At 45.4% G+C, this 19,453-nt stretch overlaps 1 protein-coding gene across 1 annotated transcript in view; it reads left to right on the plus strand.

The window, feature by feature from the left end:
- LOC135197954 (INO80 complex subunit B-like) overlaps positions 1-19,453 on the plus strand; it is a 43,411-nt gene that overhangs the window by 468 nt on the left and 23,490 nt on the right. The gene's annotated exons all lie outside the window — the stretch shown is intronic.

Here is a 19,453-nt window from a genome sequence, read left to right on the forward strand (position 1 = left end):
TATTCACTCGATATTTAATTGGTGAAACAAGAATACAATTACAACTCTTAAGCGTACCATTCAAAAGATTGAAGTTTCGTCAACATCATATGATATAGGGTAGAATATCACGACAGGCCAACCCTCATCACGGTGGACGGGTCTTATTCACTCGATATTTAATTGGTGAAACATGAATACAATTGCAACTCTAAGCATACCATTTAAAAGACTGAAGTTTCGTCAACATAATGTGATATATGAAAGCCCCATATGAACTACCTAAAATAAGCATGTGAGCTCTTCGTAAAATATGTTTTCAAGGCAGTTTTGAAATCCAATATGGCGGCTACGTTTTGCATAGACGGTTCTCATCAGTGACGGCCACCATCTTTCCCCAGCCTTCCCAGCACTCATTTGAACAATGTTAGCGTATATATGTAACGTTTATTGATCTTACTCAAGATTGCAGTTGTAATCAGCACAATAAAACAACATTTTGTTGCCTATAGTAGTGAAAGTATGAAACTTGTTATTCCCGGGGTTATGGTTGGAACTGAATTCATTCTTACCTTGTAATCGGGGGTTTTTATCCTTACTGCCATCACAACTGAAACTCCACAGTGCTTATTTGATTGTTATTATACACATTTTGGTCTCGGTTCACTCCACATTGCACTTTAAACCCGTTGCTGTTCCTAGTTTCTAAGAAGCCGCGCGCCATAAACACAATTACGAACAGCAGACGACGACAGACGACGAAACTGCAAAGTTTTATTCCCTAAACTGTTTACTTTACTCGTTATTTAGTTTAAATTTACTTTGTTATTTAAAAATTTTGATTTAATTCATGTATATTATCCCTTTTTTGCAACCAAATTACCCCGAAAAATTACAGATATTTCTAAAGTAGATAAAATCAAATATTGCAATACACCCCCTGAACACCTGAACTAGCCCTGGTCACTTACCAGCCCAGAACCATTTCCATTTATTAAAAAATTTACCAAATCTTTGGTTAAAATAAACGATCAGTGTTGCCAATCTCCTGGCAAACACCCTCGTTACCTATTACCAGCCCACCGCTAGTAGCCCTGCTCACGGGCCGGTCACACCTGCCCTCTCACGTCAATCACTTATAGTTCGCGGTGGAGTACAGATGTATCCACAGCGCAACTCCTTTTTTGGTCTTGCCCGGCCGTTCATTTGCACCTTTGATTTGATTGAATTTGGTGACGAATTACGCAGCCCTTTGGATTACGGTGGTTGATTCTCTTAATACCTTGTCATTAGACATTGATTCTGCAAAGGAAGAAACAACACAGGCTACGACAACGACTACTGCATCCTCGGCCACGACATCACAGAAAACACGAGCGGGAGTTCAAACAACGTATCGTCTTTGCAACAATGCAAGAAAAGGATGAGTACCCTATGACACGATAGTCACCTTCCTTATGCGTAAAATTGTAGGCCTGTTCAATATAATGTAAAGACCAGATGTTTGGAATGTCAGGAGTGGTCTTTGGACCAGATGTTAGGGTATCTCGCAAACATAGGAAAGGTTCTCGTATTAAGAAGTAACTGTAGGCAGGAAGAGACTAACGTAGATCAAGATAAAGACTTAGAGACAGTGCTCTTTAAGAGACTTGAGAGTACGCTGACATCGAGTATGACATCTCTGTTACCGAGTTTTATGTCAGATTATGTGAGATAGATCGAGCAATAGGGATACTGAAATTACTAATCGTTCTGTTCCAGCTCCCCTGCCTGTTCCAGAATCAGCCCTAACCGGTGCTGGGGGTTATGGGGATCCGCAAGCCCACGGGCGAGATCCGCCGTCCCCCTGGCGCGGAGCAGGCAGTGTTGGCAGCAGATTCCCCTTCCCTCGATGACATCTCTGTTAGCGATTTTAGGTCAAGATTATGTGAGGATAGATCGAGCAATAGGGATACTGAAATTACTAATCGTTCTTTTCCAGCTCCCCTGCCTGTTCCAGAATCAGCCCTAACCGGTGCTGGGGGTTATGGGGATCCGCAAGCCCACGGGCAGGATCCGCCGTCCCCCCTGGCGCGGAGCAGGCAGTGTTGGCAGCAGATTCCCCTTCCCTCGATGTGTAAGTTCTCAGGATGATAAAAAACTTAGGTCAGATATAGACGAGTAGGGATAATAGGCTACATAGTGTTTAGTTTAGGAAGAGAAGTGCAGGCTTCTTCGGGTCGGTTTTCTATTAAAAGTAGTAGTTTTTAGAGGCACAGTTTGTCCTTAGAGCATCTTTAGGCTTTTTTCTGCTTCGAGTTCCTTGCATCAGAAGCTTTTAGGCCAGGGTTGGTCTTTCAGATATGCTCCTTCGTCTTTAAGGTTACTTTCCTCTACGTATACGATACGATAATTGTTAATATCAACTAATTCTCCGTTCAATGCATATTGACTTACGATATTCAGTATGAAGAGAAATCGAATAAAATTAACTACGGTTAGCCTAGTGTTCACGATGATATATCGTATGCATATTCAGTAGCCTAGCCTAACCTAAAGTATTCGCTGTACAACATATCGGTAGTTATTTTTTATATTGGCTAACGCTGTAGGCTTAAGGCATTCTTGACTTCGGATAATTCAATACAGTGTAATTGAAACGAACGAGAATCCGATCTGAGGATAATTAATATGAATGTAATCGAACAGAATGAAGATCGGATTCTGTCCGACTAAAGCATTATAATTGTATTATGTGTATCATCATATTGGCGTAGTATAAACACTAAACTCGGCAGTCATTCACGCTGGAATCAGCGGATGACGAATACGGGTTTGCGTCGCCGTATCCATCTCATTCTCTCCTGATTGACTAAAATGACTAACGTAACAACACTCTCACATATGCCAAGTTTGTACAAACGTCTTAAAGGAGACGTGTCTTCAACTATGTTGACATTTAATATAGTCAATGAGGTATCTATCTTGGGGCATATAATCAGATGTCAGATATAAGAAATTTGTATGTATGACGTCTTCATACGTTTAACAGACTATTGCCGTCAGTATTTACATTGAGCTTAGTTAGTCAATTACAGTTACAAATTATTACCAGTCGTATTATCAAATTACAATGACAACTGAAATTAATATTAGGCCTAATAAAGTTAATTTAATTACCTTTAAATATTATTTTATTACTTTAAAATTAAATTATAATTACACTAGCTTGTCGTCAAACAGCACTATTGTAAGAAGGTGTGGTTTAGACAGACAAGGATGCCGGCTAGTCTATTTTTTTTTTCTCCTTGGCTTCAGATTCAACCATATCACTTGGTCTCGGCTAATGTTTTTGTCCTTAGTTAGCATATTAATGAATATCTGGATACTTAACTTATGTAACGAGTCATACTGTTCGTCCCTTACGATGTAATTTAAGACCAAAATTTGACTGATACGTCTCATTGGAAGCTAGTTTTTCCCTCGGGTTTCGGGTTTAGATGGCGTTAAATTTAGGATTCCGTTCGTTTTTCACTCGTTTTCATAGGTATTACGAACCTTACACTTTTATATACGTTATTAATCCTTTGTCTGTGTGAAAACAACAGTAATGAGCTCTTTCATGCTATTAGTTTCTTTTACCACGGCTGCGTTGGAATTCATACATAAGCTCGGGACTTCTGTCCAGGTTGCTGATGAACGTAATTTTGCCTTATTAGCTTCAGCTGCATTTATAACATGAATACAGTAATTACCGTCCCACGCGGATGAATACAATAACGGATGTTGCTATCGGATTCGATTACTGTCACACGCTGATCAATACAATAAAGTGATGTTTTGTTATAGGAGTCGATCGCATTAGCAAACAAGTTCTCGTTCGGTTGTTCATAGCTGTACGGAGTTATACGAGTATTATCGTTAAGATAATACCCTTTTAACTTGCTGCAATTGCGGAGGTGGAGATATTAGACGATCGTAATTTCTCTCTCTCCTCTTCTCTCGGGGTCTCTCTCTCTCTCTCTCTCCTCTCTCTCTTTTCTTTCCCTGATTTTATCTCTCTCTCTCTTTTTCTGATTTTATATTCTCTCTTTATCCTAGACGATTGTGTTTCTCTCTCACTCTCTCTCTCTCTCTCTCTCTCACTTTTCTGATTTCATATTCTCTCCATATTCTCTCATCCTATTTGCCTTTCCACGCTCTCCTAACACTGGACTCATTGTGCACAGACTTTTTCCTTTGCACACCTTTTCAAACTTTCTCAATTTCCCTTCAGCGCTGACTGACCTCATAGGTCCCAATACTCGGCCTTTGTTCCTAATTGGACTCCATTGTGCAACAGAGGTTTTTTTCTTCCTTTCACACCTTTTCAAACTTTCTCAATTTTCCCTTCAGCGCTGACTGACCTCATAGGTCCCAATAAACTCGGCCTTTGGCCTAAATTCTACTCATTGTGCAACAGAGGTTTTTCTTCCTTTCAACACCTTTTCAAACTTTCTCAATTTCCCTTCAGCGCTGACTGACCTCATAGGTCCCAATACTCGGCCTTTGGCCTAAATTCTATTTTTAAAACCCAACAATCTTGCTGTCTGAGTTAGTATTAGAGTAGGGAGCGAATATTCGGAATATGTATAAGGTATCATGATATGATATATCACAAGAGGATTTTAAGTATTAGGAAAGATAGGAAAGAACATGTCGGTGTCTATCTGAGGGTATTCTTCCACCCGTGCCAACCAGGCAGAGTACAGACAGGCAGGTACAACACTACAAGAGAGGACATCACTAAATCGACGACACCGTCTCCTCCGTACTGAGACCTAAGCATGGGAGGTCTTCAGTTTTCCTCCATACATGAGAGGCCGATAGCCACATGGGAGGTCTTCAGATTTCCCTCCATACATGAGAGGCCGAGAGCCACATGGGAGGTCTTCTTCAGATTCCCTCCATACATGAGAGGCCGAGAGCCACATGGGAGGTCTTCAGTTTTTCCTCTACTCAGGTGAGGCACATAGCCAGCTGAGAGGAAACAGGTTTGTATCCCTTCCGCACTCAATGAGTTTTGACCTTAGGGTAGGTGCAGGGAGTTTTTTCCTCCACATATGGCAGGCCTGCCTAAGCCAAGGCACAGGGGAGATTAGCTTGGACGAGTGACAAATGAACTTGAGACTGACTCGCGTACTCAATTATATTGACTGACAACTAGTACAGTGGAGGGCCGGGCAGATTTGATTCCCCACCTCCAAATTAATGTTGTTAATCGGGCTAGTTCAGGTGTTCAAGGGGGTGTATTGCAATATGAAGTTTTTATTGTAAAACTAATATTGTAATACCTACCTGAACACCTGAATGATTCCCACCTCCTCCCCTCTCATACAGAGTTATTGAGTTATGATTGACGTGAGAGGGCAGGTGTGACCGGCCCGTGAGGCAGGGCTACTAGCGGTGGGCTGGTAACTAGGTAACGAGGGTGTTTCGCAGGAGATTGGCAACACTGATCGTTTATTTTAACCAAAGATTTGGTAAATTTTTAATAAATGATGGTTCGGGCTGGTAAGTGACAGGGCTAGTTCAGGTGTTCAGGTAGGTATTACAATATTAGTTTTACAATAAAAAAACTTCATGTTTCTAACGTTTTCGTACATCTGGCTCTGCCGAAAACCATAGAGGAACGAATACGGAAAAGTGCATAGAGGAACGACTACGTTTTTTTTTTTTTTTTTTTTTTGCTTTTTTGTTTTTGCTAGCACTTTTCATTGATTTCAGTCTTTATTAGTATTTTGTAATTTCTTTAATAATCGTATGCCAGAAAATAAATGTAACCTTTAATGTTTGCATGCTTTAATGTTTGCATGCTAAGAATGGCAAAATCATCGTTGCCACATTAGTGGAGGCTTCACACATACGCCGTTCCATTATTATAAACTGTTCCATGAATTCTAGTTGTCATAGTAATGCAATAATGATAAAAATTGCTTTAATATTTATGTATATATATTCCAATACATAGCCTAATTTCACCAATTTCAACGTTTTGTGTGTAGTCTTATACCCAGTTTGGAGGGCCAACACATACCGAATGGCAACAGAGAGAGAGAGAGAGAGAGAGAGAGAGAGAGAGAGAGAGAGAGAGAGAGAGAGGAAAGGAAGGCGGAGAACGAAGAAAAGGGATGGCAGGGAGGGGGGGGGGGGGGGGGGGGGGGGGGGGGTGGAGGGGGGGGGGGGGGGGGGGGGGGGGGTGTGGAGGGGGGGGGGGGGGGGGGGAGATGGTAGGTGGAGCTTTTATACGCGTGTTCGTATCCATTTCTGCATAATGGAGTTTTTGTCTCTTCGGTACAAGGACAAGTGTTGTTATCTTACGATTAGTGATTCACGATACCCTTATAAATTACGGCACTGGGTGTAATGCACTATAGCAAAATCTCGTTCTGTTACGAGTGTTCGTTACAGAAATAGGTATTGCCCAAAAACGTGCTTGCACTGTCTCTGAAACCCATAGTAGACATGCTGCTTAGTTGTCAATCAAGTTTTTATAACCAAGTATTTTTTACAAGCTAGCTGTTGAATAAATTTGTATTTTCATACATTCAACTTACCTGTCAGATATATACATAGCTATCGACTCCGTCGTCCCCGACAGAAATTCAAATTTCGCGGCACTCGCTACAGGTAGGTCAGGTGATCTACCGCCCTGCTCTGGGTGGCAGGACTAGGAACTATTCCCGTTTTCTAATCAGATTCTCTCTGTCGCCGGCGGTATCAACATTGTTGCTACTTCCTCCTGACTAGAATTCGTTTTTCGCAAAGCTTTGGATCATCTCTCGCTGATATTTGGTGACGTACTTGGATCGTTGTTTGGCATTCGCTATCGTGGACTGTTTTTTGGACTTGGTTTTTGGAATTCGTGAATATGTCTGACTCTAATGTTAGTTTCAGAGTGTGTGTGGAATGAGGCTGTAAGGTGAGGATTCCGAAAGCTTCGGTAGATCCTCATACTACTGTAGTGGGTGTAGAATGGTTGAATGCTCGATTGAGAATACGTGTAACGAGGTGTGAGAAATTGAGTGCACAAGAGTGGAAGAATCTAACTTCTTACTTGAAGAAGTTAGAGAAAGATAGAGAGAGGAAAGCGGCTTATAAAACCCGCAGAATGTCTACATCTCATGATTTACTATCTAGTTCTGTAGCTTTCTTCCTCTGATATCATGCCCATTCTGTTTCAGCCCGTTCACGAAATTACTAATCCCTCTATTTCTGCTTCGGAAATAGCGAACTTAGAGCTTCCCTTCAGAAAAATGCAGGAAAAAGTCGCAGCATTGGAAGGTAGGAAAGTGAATGTGGTTTCGCTAGTGATATTAGTGTCCCCAGTGGTAGTGGAGGGGGCGTCTGGTCGTCTCTGCGACGCTCCCCAGGCCTAGACCTCTTCCAAGCTCCCTGGCCCGGAGGAGAAGGAATGTCGAAAGCCGTACGGGGGTTGTGGAGAATCCCCAACGATCAGGCGTCCCTTCGGCAGAATCGATCATATCACATACTGCCAAGGACCGCTATAGGAAAAGCGTCCTTCGAGAGTGCTTTCGTCGTCTAGTTCGCCTTCTCCGAGAAGAGGATGGAAGGAGTCGAACTTTCCCGTCCTTTGAAGAGGAGTATGAAAGAGCATGAGCTCAATTCTAGTCCTGAGCGCTTCTCTGAAGAAGGAGCGCCTTCGGTAATAAAGAAGGCGAGAATACATTCAGACTCTGGTCTGGAAGGGATCCTAGAGCGCCTTCCAGATCTCCCTCTCCTGATTCGAAAGATTCCTCAACCAGGAAAATATTAATGAATATGCAAGAGCAATTAGCCTCGTTAGTAGGAACTCTATATAAGGAGCCTACTCGTAAGAAGGATGATAGGCTTCCTATTAAAAGATCTAAATACCAATCTCCTGTCGGGCGCGACGCACCCCTTCAGGGGAGTTGTCGCACAAGCAGCCATCTCTGGGGGGAGCAATGCGGTAGACAGGAGAGAAGTAAGAAAGGAAGTTACTCCTGTCAAGAGTATGGCGCCAACCAGGAGCCAGGCTCCGAGTAGGCGCAAAGAGCCACAGTATGCAGTACAACATGCAAGACCTTCAACCCAAGCGTCAGGAGTTAGCTGAAGAGGAAGATCCTGTTAGGAGTAGAGCGCTTGTTGAGACGGGAAAGCGCCTACCGGAATCAATACTCCTACTAAACATCAGAACGCATTCTAAGGATCAGGAGTATTTGGAGCGACGTACTCCTACCAGGCGCCAGGAGTCGTCGGGCCTCGATACTCCTCTCAGGCGCCAGGAGTATTCTGAACTTAATACTCCTCCAGGCGCCAGGAGTATTCCGAAGCTTATCTCCTCCCAAGCGAGGGTATTCCGAAGCTTATACTCCTCCCAGGCGCCAGGAGTATTCTGAACTTAATACTCCTCCCAGGCGCCAGGAGTATTCTGAACAAGATGCGCCTACTAGAAGCCAGGAGTATTCGAGGGCGCTCTGCGCCTGCCAAGCGCCAGGAGTATTCCAAAACACGTTACTCCTACCAGGCGAGATAACTCCCTGCTGTGGCACCAGGCGCATTCCTCGTATGAAGAGCCTGACATTCGAAGAGAGTAAGGGAAGAGTCGAAGAAAGAAGGGAGCCTTCTCCTTCCGAGCCTATGAACCCAGAAGATGCCTCGGAGGATGAAATGAAGGAAGGATCTTCTAATTATAAGTTCTTTCGTCCCTTCTATTGGAGGAATATGGAGACTCGTTAACGCCAGCCGCTCCTCCTTCTCCACGCTCTCTGTTCTCGAGCACGAAAACGCACAAGTCTTCCTCTTTCCTTAAAATGAAGCTGCTATATCTATGAGGAGGTGGGCGCTTCAATCTCTTGACTCCTGGTTCAAGAAGAAGAAGGAGTTAGGAAGGACGGTCTTTTGTATGCCTCCCGCTAAACTTACAGGGAGGAGAGGCATTTGGTACGAAAACGGGAGAGAATATGGGATTGTCTCTGTCCGTTTCAGCTGAGTCAGACTTCTCGAGTTTAGTGGATTCATCGAGAAGACACGCCTTGAATGCAGCGAAGGTAACATGGGGGCTTTCGGAAACGGACCACCTCCTCAAGGGACTTTTTCACACTTTAGAAGTTTTTAACTTCTTAGATTGGTCCCTTGGGGTTCTGGCCAAGAAATCTCAGGAAAAGGAACAACTGGACCCAGAAACCCTAAATAGCATCCTCACCTGCATTGATAAGGCTGTTCAGGATGGATCGGCTGAAGTATGCTCCCTCTTTGGTGCAGGAGTTTTAAAGAAGAGGGCGGTTCACAGTGCTTTCCTCACGAAGGCCGTCTCTCCTTCGCAGAGGGCCGCCTTATTGTTTGCGCCTCTCTCAGAACACCTTTTTCCCTCGGCAGTTGGTGAAGGATATTGCGCATTCTCTGACTGAAAAGGCCACCCAGGATCTCCTTAGACAATCCTCAAGGAAGAATAGGCCTGTGGCCAGTGAGGAAAAGAAAGTGGCTCGTCCAGCTCAGCAGCAGCCCTTTCGAGGAGGTCTTCCAACTAGATCTATCGCCAGAAGGAGTCAACAGAAAAGAGGGGCAGGTCTTCCTTCCGTCCCTTTAAGAAAGGAAAGTGAGAGTTCTGTCCTCCAGACACCCGTAGGAGCCAGGTTACATTCATTTGCGAAAGCCTGGGAAGACATAGGAGCGAATCCGTGGACGATGTCGATCATCAAGAAGGGTTATCGCATCCCATTCAAGGACATTCCTCCCTTGACAACATCACCGAGGGAATTGTCCGCCAGATACAAGGACCCTGTTCTGATGGATACTCTTCGTCAGATGGTGGAACAGATGTGGGACAAAAGAGCAATAGAGCTAGTGCTGGATTGCAGCTCCCCGGGGTTTTACAATCGCTTGTTTCTTGTAGCAAAAGCCTCGGGGGGATGGAGGCCGGTACTGGACGTAAGTGCGCTGAACAAATTCGTAGAACAACAGAAGTTCAGCATGGAAACGTCTGCTTCAGTCCTTGCAGCTCTGCGGCAAGGGGATTGGATGGCGTCCCTAGACCTTCAGGACGCATATTTCCACATCCCGATCCACCATTCGTCGAGGAGTAAGTACCTTCGATTTATGTTCGAAGGAAGAACCTATCAGTTTTAGGGCCCTGTGTTTTCGGCCTTTCCACGGCTCCTCAAGTTTTCACGGACGTGATGAAAAATGTAGCAAGACATTTACATTTGAAAGGGATAAACGTCTCCCTGTACCTGGACGACTGGCTCATCAGAGCCAGGTCTCGAAAGCAGTGTTTGGAGGACCTGTCAACAACACTGGAATTGACAAAATCATTGGGATTGATCGTGAACCTCGAGAAGTCTCAGATGATCCCCAGCCAGAACGTGGTTTATCTGGGGATTCAGATGGATTCCTCGGGGTTTTCGAGTTTTTCCATCTCAAGAAAGAATAAAAGAAAGGCTGTGCCACAGTAATCGAACTTTTTAGGGAAAGAGCGCACTTCAGCGAGGGAATGGCTGAGCCTCCTGGGGACCCTTTCCTCGCTCGAACAGTTCTTTCTCCTAGGAAGATTGCATCTTCGTCCGCTTCAGTTCTTCCTGAGAAGAAGTTGGAGTTGGAAGACAGGACAGCTCTCGGACACGTTTCCAATCTCGGAGGAAATAAAACATCATTTAAAGTGGTGGTTGACTCCCTTAAAAGAAAAAAAACAAAGGAGTGTCCCTGCAAGTACGGAACCCAAGCCTGACATTGTTCTCAGACGCCTCGGAGTCGGGCTGGGGGGCAACATTGGGATCCAAAGAAGTGTCAGGCACCTGGTCGGCAGAACAGGTGTCATGGCACATAAATTGCAAGGAGCTTTTAGCAATTCACCTGGCGCTAAAGAGCTTCGAACACATAGTCAGAGGCAAAGTCGTACAGATAAACTCAGACAATACGACAGCCCTGGCTTATGTCAAGAAACAAGGAGGGACGCACTCTTTCGCTCTGTACGAGCTAGCAAGAGATCTTTTGATTTGGGCGAACCAAAGGAAGGTAGTTCTTCTAACAAGGTTTGTCCAAGGGGAGAGGAATGTGAGTGCGGACAGATTGAGCAGGAGGTTCCAGGTCCTTCCCACAGAATGGACACTCCACTCAGAAGTCTGTCAGAGCCTTTGGCTCCTTTGGGGGAAGCCTCAAATAGATCTTTTCGCCACATTCCTCTCCAAGAGGATAGACACATTTTGTGCCCTGGTAGAAGATCCCTGGGCTTATGCAACAGACGCCTTCCTCCTGGACTGGTCAGGGATAGACGTTTACGCTTTTTCTTTTTCCCCCGTTCAAGATACTGGGGGAAAGTAGTCAGAAAATTCGTGGCATCCGAAGGAACCAAAATGACTCTGATTGCTCCGTATTGGCCAGCTCAATTTGGTTCACAGAGGTGATGGAGTGGAGGACGGTGGACTTCCCCAGATCTCTTCCAAACAGAATAGATCTGCTCAAACAACCCCACTTCGAGAGGTACCATCAAAATCTACCCGCTCTTGCTCTGACTGCCTTTCGACTATCGAAAGACTTGTCAGAGCGAGAGGGTTTTTCTCGCCAGGCAGCAAGCGCAATTGCTAGAGCCCGCAGGTCATCTACTAGGCGAGTGTACCAATCGAAGTGGGAAGTTTTCAGAAACTGGTGCAGGTCGAAGAAGCTGTCCTCTTCCAGTACCTCTGTGACCGAAATTGCGGATTTCCTTCTGTTTCTTAGAGAAAAGTCGCATCTCTCGGTACCGACTATTAAGGGGTACAGGAGTATGCTGTCAGCAGTCTTTAGAAACAAGGGATTAGATCTAACGAATGATAAGGATTTGCACGACCTCATTCGTTCCTTCGAAACATCAAAGTCACTTGAACCTAAGGTTCCAAGCTGGAACTTAGATGTGGTTCTTAAATTTCTATCCTCAGAAGAATTCGAACCATTACACACTGCTTCTTTTCGTAACATCACTAGAAAGTGTTTGTTTCTGATGTCTCTTGCAACGGCAAAGAGGGTCAGTGAATTGCACGCCCTTGAATCAAGAGTTGGCTTCAAAGGAGACTCTGCAATTTGTTCATTTCAGTCTCTCTTTCTTGCCAAAAAAGAAAACGAAAACCCTTCGAATCCCTGGCCCAGGAGTTTCGAAGTGAAAGGACTTTCTAGTTTGGTGGGCAGAGAGGCAGAAAGATCCCTTTGCCCGGTTAGAGCTCTAAAATTTTATCTGGACAGGAAGAAGCAGTTGGGGGGTTCGCAAAAAGGTCTTTGGTGCTCAGTAAAAGACCCCAAGAGAGCAATGTCCAAGAACGCCTTAGCCTTCTTTGTTAGAAGTGTCATTTTGGAAGCTCATAAGAATTGTTCAGATGATTCTTTTAATCTTTTAAGAGTGAGAGCCCACGAAGTTAGGGCAATCGCAACCTCTGTGGCGTTCCAAAGAAATATGTCACTCAAAAACATTTTGGACGCAACTTATTGGAGATGCAACTCCGTGTTTGCATCCCATTATTTAAAAGACGTGCGAGTTACGTATGAGAAATGTTTTTCTTTAGGTCCGTTTGTGTCAGCACAGACGGTTTCTGGGTAAAGGAAGGAAAGCACCAATCCTTAAATTGTGTACGTAACCCTCTTGTCGGATGTGTTCTCGTGTTTTCGGTGTATGGGAGTGTCAGTTGTCGCACAAGCGGCCTTCACTTCGCTTCATTTGAAAATCGAGTGACATCTGACTATTAGAGGGGTACAAAATTTTTATTTTTGTATGTATGGATTTCGAGTTTTGTGTTGTTTGCTAAGAGTTTGGGGATAACTCTGGGCAATCTTAGAACTAACACTGGTTAGGATCGGGTGATCGGGATTGGTTGTGTGCTCTTAATAAAGGCGTGTTGTCATATAAGCGGATGTCTCCCCATTGACAAATGCCAGTTAGGTTCTGTCGAGTAAGTGGATGAGGACCCCATCGACAGATCCACAAGAACTCTTGGCCACAGATCACTATCTCGCTAAGGCTCTTGAGATGAAGCAGACTCCTGGGCAGTAGCCACGAAGTCTTCCATCTAATAAGGTAGGAACTAAGGTTTATTTATACCTACAACATATGTTGTTTACCTGTCTAGTCAGTTAGTTAGCTGTCTCTTGCCCTCCACCAAAGGGTGTCAATCAGCTATGTATATATCTGACAGGTAAGTTGAATGTATGAAAATGACATTGTTATGATACAATAAAGTTTCATACATACTTACCTGGCAGATATATACAATTGAAGACCCACCCAGCCTCCCCGCAGGAGACAGGTGGAAGAGAGAATCTGATTAGAAAACGGGAATAGTTCCTAGTCCTGCCACCCAGAGCAGGGCGGTAGATCACCTGACCTACCTGTAGCGAGTGCCGCGAAATTTGAATTTCTGTCGGGGACGACGGAGTCGATAGCTATGTATATATCTGCCAGGTAAGTATGTATGAAACTTTATTGTATCATAACAATGTCATTTTTCTCAGTCAAAACATATGCCCCTCAATGCTAACTTTCCTCTTTTAACGACTTTCTGGTCATTGCAAATTCGGCCCCATAATTTCTTATGGTGCGAAAACATACAGAGGCCCATGGACCGAAAACGATTGCGTCACACTACGGCGATAATCCAGCAGTTAAACATCTTCATATATCCAAAAAGTAAATAATAAAGATATATATGCGCATTACGATTATAACAATTACATGTATAGCTGATAACAATCTGCATGAATAACTGGTAAACTGTTCTGCAATGACAGTTGAGTATAGCAATTATTTACAATAGGTACGAAAGTCAAGATGTCGTGACGTCATAATACAGAACTTAAAAGAACGTTCTAATTCAGAAAAATAATTACTTAAATTTGAGTCAGAGTCGAGTTACTTTTTCAATAACGAATATTTTCAAATTAATCATCATAAATATGTAAAATATTGATGTTTTACTACTTATTTAAAAATTAGCTAAGAGCACGCTTCTCGTCATCTTCTACCAAAACAGCTGTTTACTCCTGGCTTGTTTGTTGGTGAGAAATCGTGTTTCGATTGTTGTGATAAAAGTGCTCCAGCGTCTGTGGGTACAAGTGGTGTGCGGATTTATCACAGGAAATGGAAAGTTTGTTGACACAAGCGACTCCGTAAACATCGAGATGGCGTCAATCTTCGAAACATTTTTAGTTGTAAGTAAAAATTTCTAAAGCGTTTTGGTGAGATTTCCACTGCCGTGGGCGCCATTTTCAGTACCCTCTGTTTAAATCTTAAAATTTGGCCTTAATTTCTAACTTTGGAGAAAATACTTACTTCGAAAGGAGAGTAGAGGTCTTTAGCTCCGTTTTTCACCAACAAGAAGTCGCGACTGATGCCCATCTCCGGTGTCAGGACGCGTTATAATGTACTTTTTCGGAGGGTGGCTAGCGTTGATTGTAGGTGGCCTGCTTGGCCTGCTGTGATATTTTACCCTAGCTTACCTATGAAAGCCCCACACGAACTAAAATAAGCATGTGACGCTCTTCGTAAAATATGTTTTCAAGGCAGTTTTGAAATCCAATATGGCAGCTATCGTCAGGCTGGTCAGTCTAATCATGGACGATCCACCATCTTTCCCAGCCTTCCCAGCACTCATTTGAACAATGTTAGCGTATACATGTAATTTTCATACAATCAACTTACCTGTCAGATATATACATAGCTAAGACTCCGTCGTCCCCGACAGAAATTCAAATTTCGCGCCACTCGCTACAGGTAGGTCAGGTGATCTACCGGCCTGCCCTGGGTGGCAGGACTAGGAACCATTCCCGTTTTCTACTCATATATTTTCTGTCGCCGGTGGTATCAACATCGTTGCTGCCACCTCTTGACTGGAATTCGCTTTTCTAAGCAGTTGATCATCTTTTTGTGGACTTTTGGTGACGTACCTGGATCGTTGTTTTGGCATTCGCTACTGTGGACTGGATTTGGACTTGCTTTTTGATTTTTTCTTCAGAATGTCTGATTCAAGTGTTTGTGTGAGAATGTGTGTGAATGTAGGCTGCAAGGTGAGGATACCGAAAGCTTCGGTTGATCCTCACACTGTATGTCGCAAATGTAGGGGTTTTTGATTGTTCTATTTCTAACACCTGTCTGATGTGTGAAAGGTTGAATGTTTGAGGAATGGAAGACTCTAACTTCTTACTTGAAGAAGTTAGAAAGGGATAGAGTCAGAAGGGCTGCATCTAAGATGGCGGGTAGTTGTACAAGGCCTATTGAGCCTTTGGATAATTCTAACTCTTCTCTTAATTATGATTCTGTATCAGGACCCTCACTGGCCGTACATTCAGATTCAGCTTCGGAAATTGCTGAACTGAAGGCTACGCTTCACAGGATGAGATCCGAAATGGCTACCATAAAAGGTAAGGATTGTGAAAGTGATTTTAGTGAAGTGAGTGTCCCCAGTGTTGTGGAGGGGGGGCGTCTGACCGTCTCTGCGACGCTCCCAGGCCTAGACCTCTTCCAAGCTCCCAAGCCCAGAGGAGAAGGAAAGTCGAAAGCCGTACGGAGGTTGTGGAGAATTCCCCCCGGTCAGGCGTCCCTTCAGCAGGTGCTGTTATAGACAGCCTGCTCAGGACCGCTATCGAAAAAGCGTCCTCAGAGAGTGCTTCTCTTCGTCCGCTTCTCCCTCTCCTAAACGAGGGTGGAAGGATTCGGACTTGTCCAGGCCCTGAAAAGGCACTGAGAGATCCTGGTTTGGATTCAAGCCCAGAACGCTTTTCGGAAGAAGAGCCTCCTTCTATCAAGAAGGTGAAGAGGGTTTCGCCGTCCCATGATGGGGGCAACACGCCTTCGAGGTCTCCCTCTCCCGTTCAAGAAGACGCAGGAGAAGCGTCCAAAAGGATCATTTTGGCGGTACAGGAACAGCTTTCCGCCCTAGTAGAGTCCTTTCGAAGGATCCTCCTCGTAAGAAAGACGTCAGACTGCCGGTCAAGAAGACTCGTCTTCCTTCTCCCACCAGGAGTGAGGCTCCTGTGAGACGTGAGTCTTTTGAGATCTCAGATAGAGACTCATGGGAAGATCTGGATTCGACAGACAAGCGCGTAGCAACAGCCAAGCGCGAGGCGTCCTACAGACGAGAAGCGTCCTCTAAGAGAGAGTCAGACAAGCGAGAAACGCATTACAGACGAGAGGATTCTCCCAGATGGGATACGTCTGCCAGATCAGTACTTCAGCCGAGCGCGGAGTAACAACAGGCGTGAGCATTCATCCAAGCGTGAGGCTCCAGAAAAGCATCTGTCACGCAAGGATGGGACTTCAGGAAGACGCGAGACTTCAACAAGGCACGAGGCGTCAGTCAGGCGAGAGACTTTTGAGAGGCGCGAGGCACCAGTCAGGCGCGAGGCGCCAGCCAAGCGCGAAGAGTCAGTCAGGCGCGAGACGCCAGCCAAGCGCGAGGACCTTGCCAGGCGCGAGGCGCCAGCCAAGCGCGAGGAGTCAGCCAGGCGCGAGACGCCAGCCAGCCGAAGAAGCGAGCAGCCAGGCGCGAGGCGCCAGCCAAGTACGAAGAGCCAGTCAAGCATAGGAGCTCTTTACACTCTCTTAGCCCCTCTCCTATTAGGAGTTGTCCCCAGTAAAGAGAATTGTTGGACAAGAAGACCCGACCCGGAACGAGAAGTGCCTCTCCTACTGATCCGATTATGGAAGAGGAATCAGAGGACGAGTCTCACAGTAAGGAAGGACTGTCGAACTACAAAGTCTTGACAGCTCTCCTTCTCCAGGAATACGGAGATGCATTGATCCCTGCCACTCCTCCTTCGCCTCGTTCACTGTTTTCATGCTCGAAGACTCCGAAATCGTCGGCGTTCGTGAAGATGAGACCGACGATTTTCTATGAAGAGAGCTCTGCAATCGCTGGATAACTGGATGCTTACTAAGAAGGAGCTAGTAAGGACAGTCTTTTGCATGCCTCCCCCTAGACTGACCGGCAAGAGAGGGATTTGGTACCAGACTGGGAGAATATGGGTCTCAACTCTCCCCTGCTATCAGCTGAAGCTGACTTTTCCAGTCTGGTAGACGCATCCAGGAGACATAGCCTTCACACGGCTAAGATTACTTGGGGCCTTTCAGAGTTGGATCATCTCCTCAAGGGACTTTTTCACATTCTAGAAGTCTTTAACTTCCTAGATTGGTCCCTTGGGGTGATGTCCAAGAAGGCTCATGCCCCTGAAGGGCTAGAACCGGATGTACTCTAGCAATTTTGTCATGTATTGACAAGGCGGTGCAAGACGGCTCAGGGGAAGTTTCTTCCTTGTTTGGAGCAGGTCCCTCTTGAAGAAGAGATCTGTGTTTAGCGCTTTCTTGACGAAAGCAGTATCACACTCACAAAGAGCAGCTTTTGTTTATTCGCCCCTAGGTCTGATTTTCTGTTCCCGTCACAGTTGGTGAAGGATATTTCCCGATCGCTGACGGAGAAAGCGACTCAAGATCTTCTCCTGCAATCGTCCAGGAAGAAGAGACCCAGTAATGGTGGGAGAAAAGAAAGTGGCGTCTACTCCTGTTCGCCCTTTCGAGGTGGCCCTCCAACTAGAGTTTACCGCTAAAAGGAAAACGACCGAGAAGAGAGGTCGAGCCTCGTTCCGCCCCTTTAAAAGGGGAAAGTGAAGTGGCGCTCCTCCAAACACCAGTAGGTGCCAGGCCTCCGGGGATTTGCGGAAGCCTGGACTCGCATCGACAAACAGATCTTGGTCATGTCGGTTCTTCAAGAAGGGATATCTCATTCCTTTCCTGGACAATCCTCCCCTGACGTCAACTCCGAGGAATTGTCCGCCAATTACAAGGACCCTGTGTTGAAAGATACTCTTCAACAAATGGTGGATCATGTGGGACAAGAGAGCTATAGAACTTGTGCTGGATCAAAGCTCCCCGGGGTTTTACAATCGTCTTTTCTTGGTTGCGAAAGCCTCGGGGGGATGGAGACCAGTTCTGGATGTCAGCGCTCTGAACAAGTTTGTTCAACACAGAAGTTCTCCATGGAAACCTCTGCTTCAGTCCTGGCGGCTCTTCGCCAAGGGATTGGATGGTGTCTCTGGATCTCCAGGACGCATATTTCTTTTCACGTCCCCACGATCCATCCTTCGTCAAAAGAAGAAGTACCTCCGTTTCATGACGGGGGGAAGGATCTTCCAATTCAGAGCCTTGTGCTTCGGCCTGTCGACGGCGCCTCAGGTTTTCACGAAACCTTTTGAAAAATGTGGCGAGATGGCTTCATCTGAAAGGAATCAGTATATCTCCTTTATCTAGACGACTGGCCTTATCAGAGCAAAGTTCAGAGGAACAGTGTTTGGAGGACCTGAATGTGACACTAAACCTTATAAAGACTTTAGGATTACTCGTGAACCTCGAGAAGTCCCAACTGATCCCCAGCCAGAACTTGGTCTATCTGGGGATTCGGATGGATTCTCGGGGTTTTCGAGTATTTCCTTCTCAAGAGAGACTAGCGAGAGGTTTAGAAAAAGTCTCTCTCTTCCTAAGGAAGGAACGGACTTCGGCGAGGGAATGGTTGAGCCTGTTAGGGACCCTTTCCTCGCTCGCGAACAGTTCTTTCACCTAGGAAGACTTCTATCTCCGTCCTCTTCAGTTCTTCCTCAGAAGTTCGTGGAACATGAAGACAGGACTCCTCTCGGACTTTTTTCCCATTCCAGATCTGATAAAACGACATCTAGAATGGTGGTTACTCCCACTGAGGGAAAACAAATGTACTTCCCTGGAAATCAGAGCCCAAACCTTGTATTGTTTTCCGACGCGTCGGAAAAATGTTGGGGAGCAACTTTGGGAAAGAGAGAAGTGTCAGGCACTTGGAATGCTCTTCAAGTGTCCTGGCACATAAACTGCAAAGAACTGCTAGCTGTACACCTAGCTCTAAAGAGCTTCGAACCGTTAGTTTGCAACAAAATAGTTCAAGTGAATGCGGACAATACAACCGCTCTGGCATACATTTCGGAAGCAAGGAGGTACTCACTCGTATGCCCTTTACGAACTCACGAGAAAACTTCTGTTGTGGACATCCCAGAGGAACATCTCTCTCTTGACGAGGTTCGTTCAGGGAGTAAGGAACGTACGAGCGGACAGGCTGAGCAGGAGGAACCAGGTCCTTCATACCGAGTGGACCCTCCACTCAGAAGTTTTGCCTCAAGCTCTGGTCTCTTTGGGGAACTCCTCATGTCGACCTCTTTGCCACGTTCCTCTCGAGGAGACTGGAAGTCTTCTGTTCAGTGGTAGAAGATCCCAGAGCTCTAGCAGTAGAAAGCGCCTTCCTACTAGATTGGTCTCAGGTAGACGTTTACGGCATTTCCCCCATTCAAGATTTCTGGGGCAAGTACTCAGGAAGTTTGTGACTTCAAAGGGGACAAGAATGACCCTGATAGCCCCCTTTTTGGCCAGCTCAAGAATGGTTTCCAGAGGTACTGGAGTGGATAGTAGACTTCCCCAGATCCCTTCCACAAAGGAGGGATCTTC

Source organism: Macrobrachium nipponense, chromosome 21, assembly GCF_015104395.2.
Source record: "Macrobrachium nipponense isolate FS-2020 chromosome 21, ASM1510439v2, whole genome shotgun sequence".
NCBI lineage: Eukaryota > Metazoa > Arthropoda > Malacostraca > Decapoda > Palaemonidae > Macrobrachium > Macrobrachium nipponense.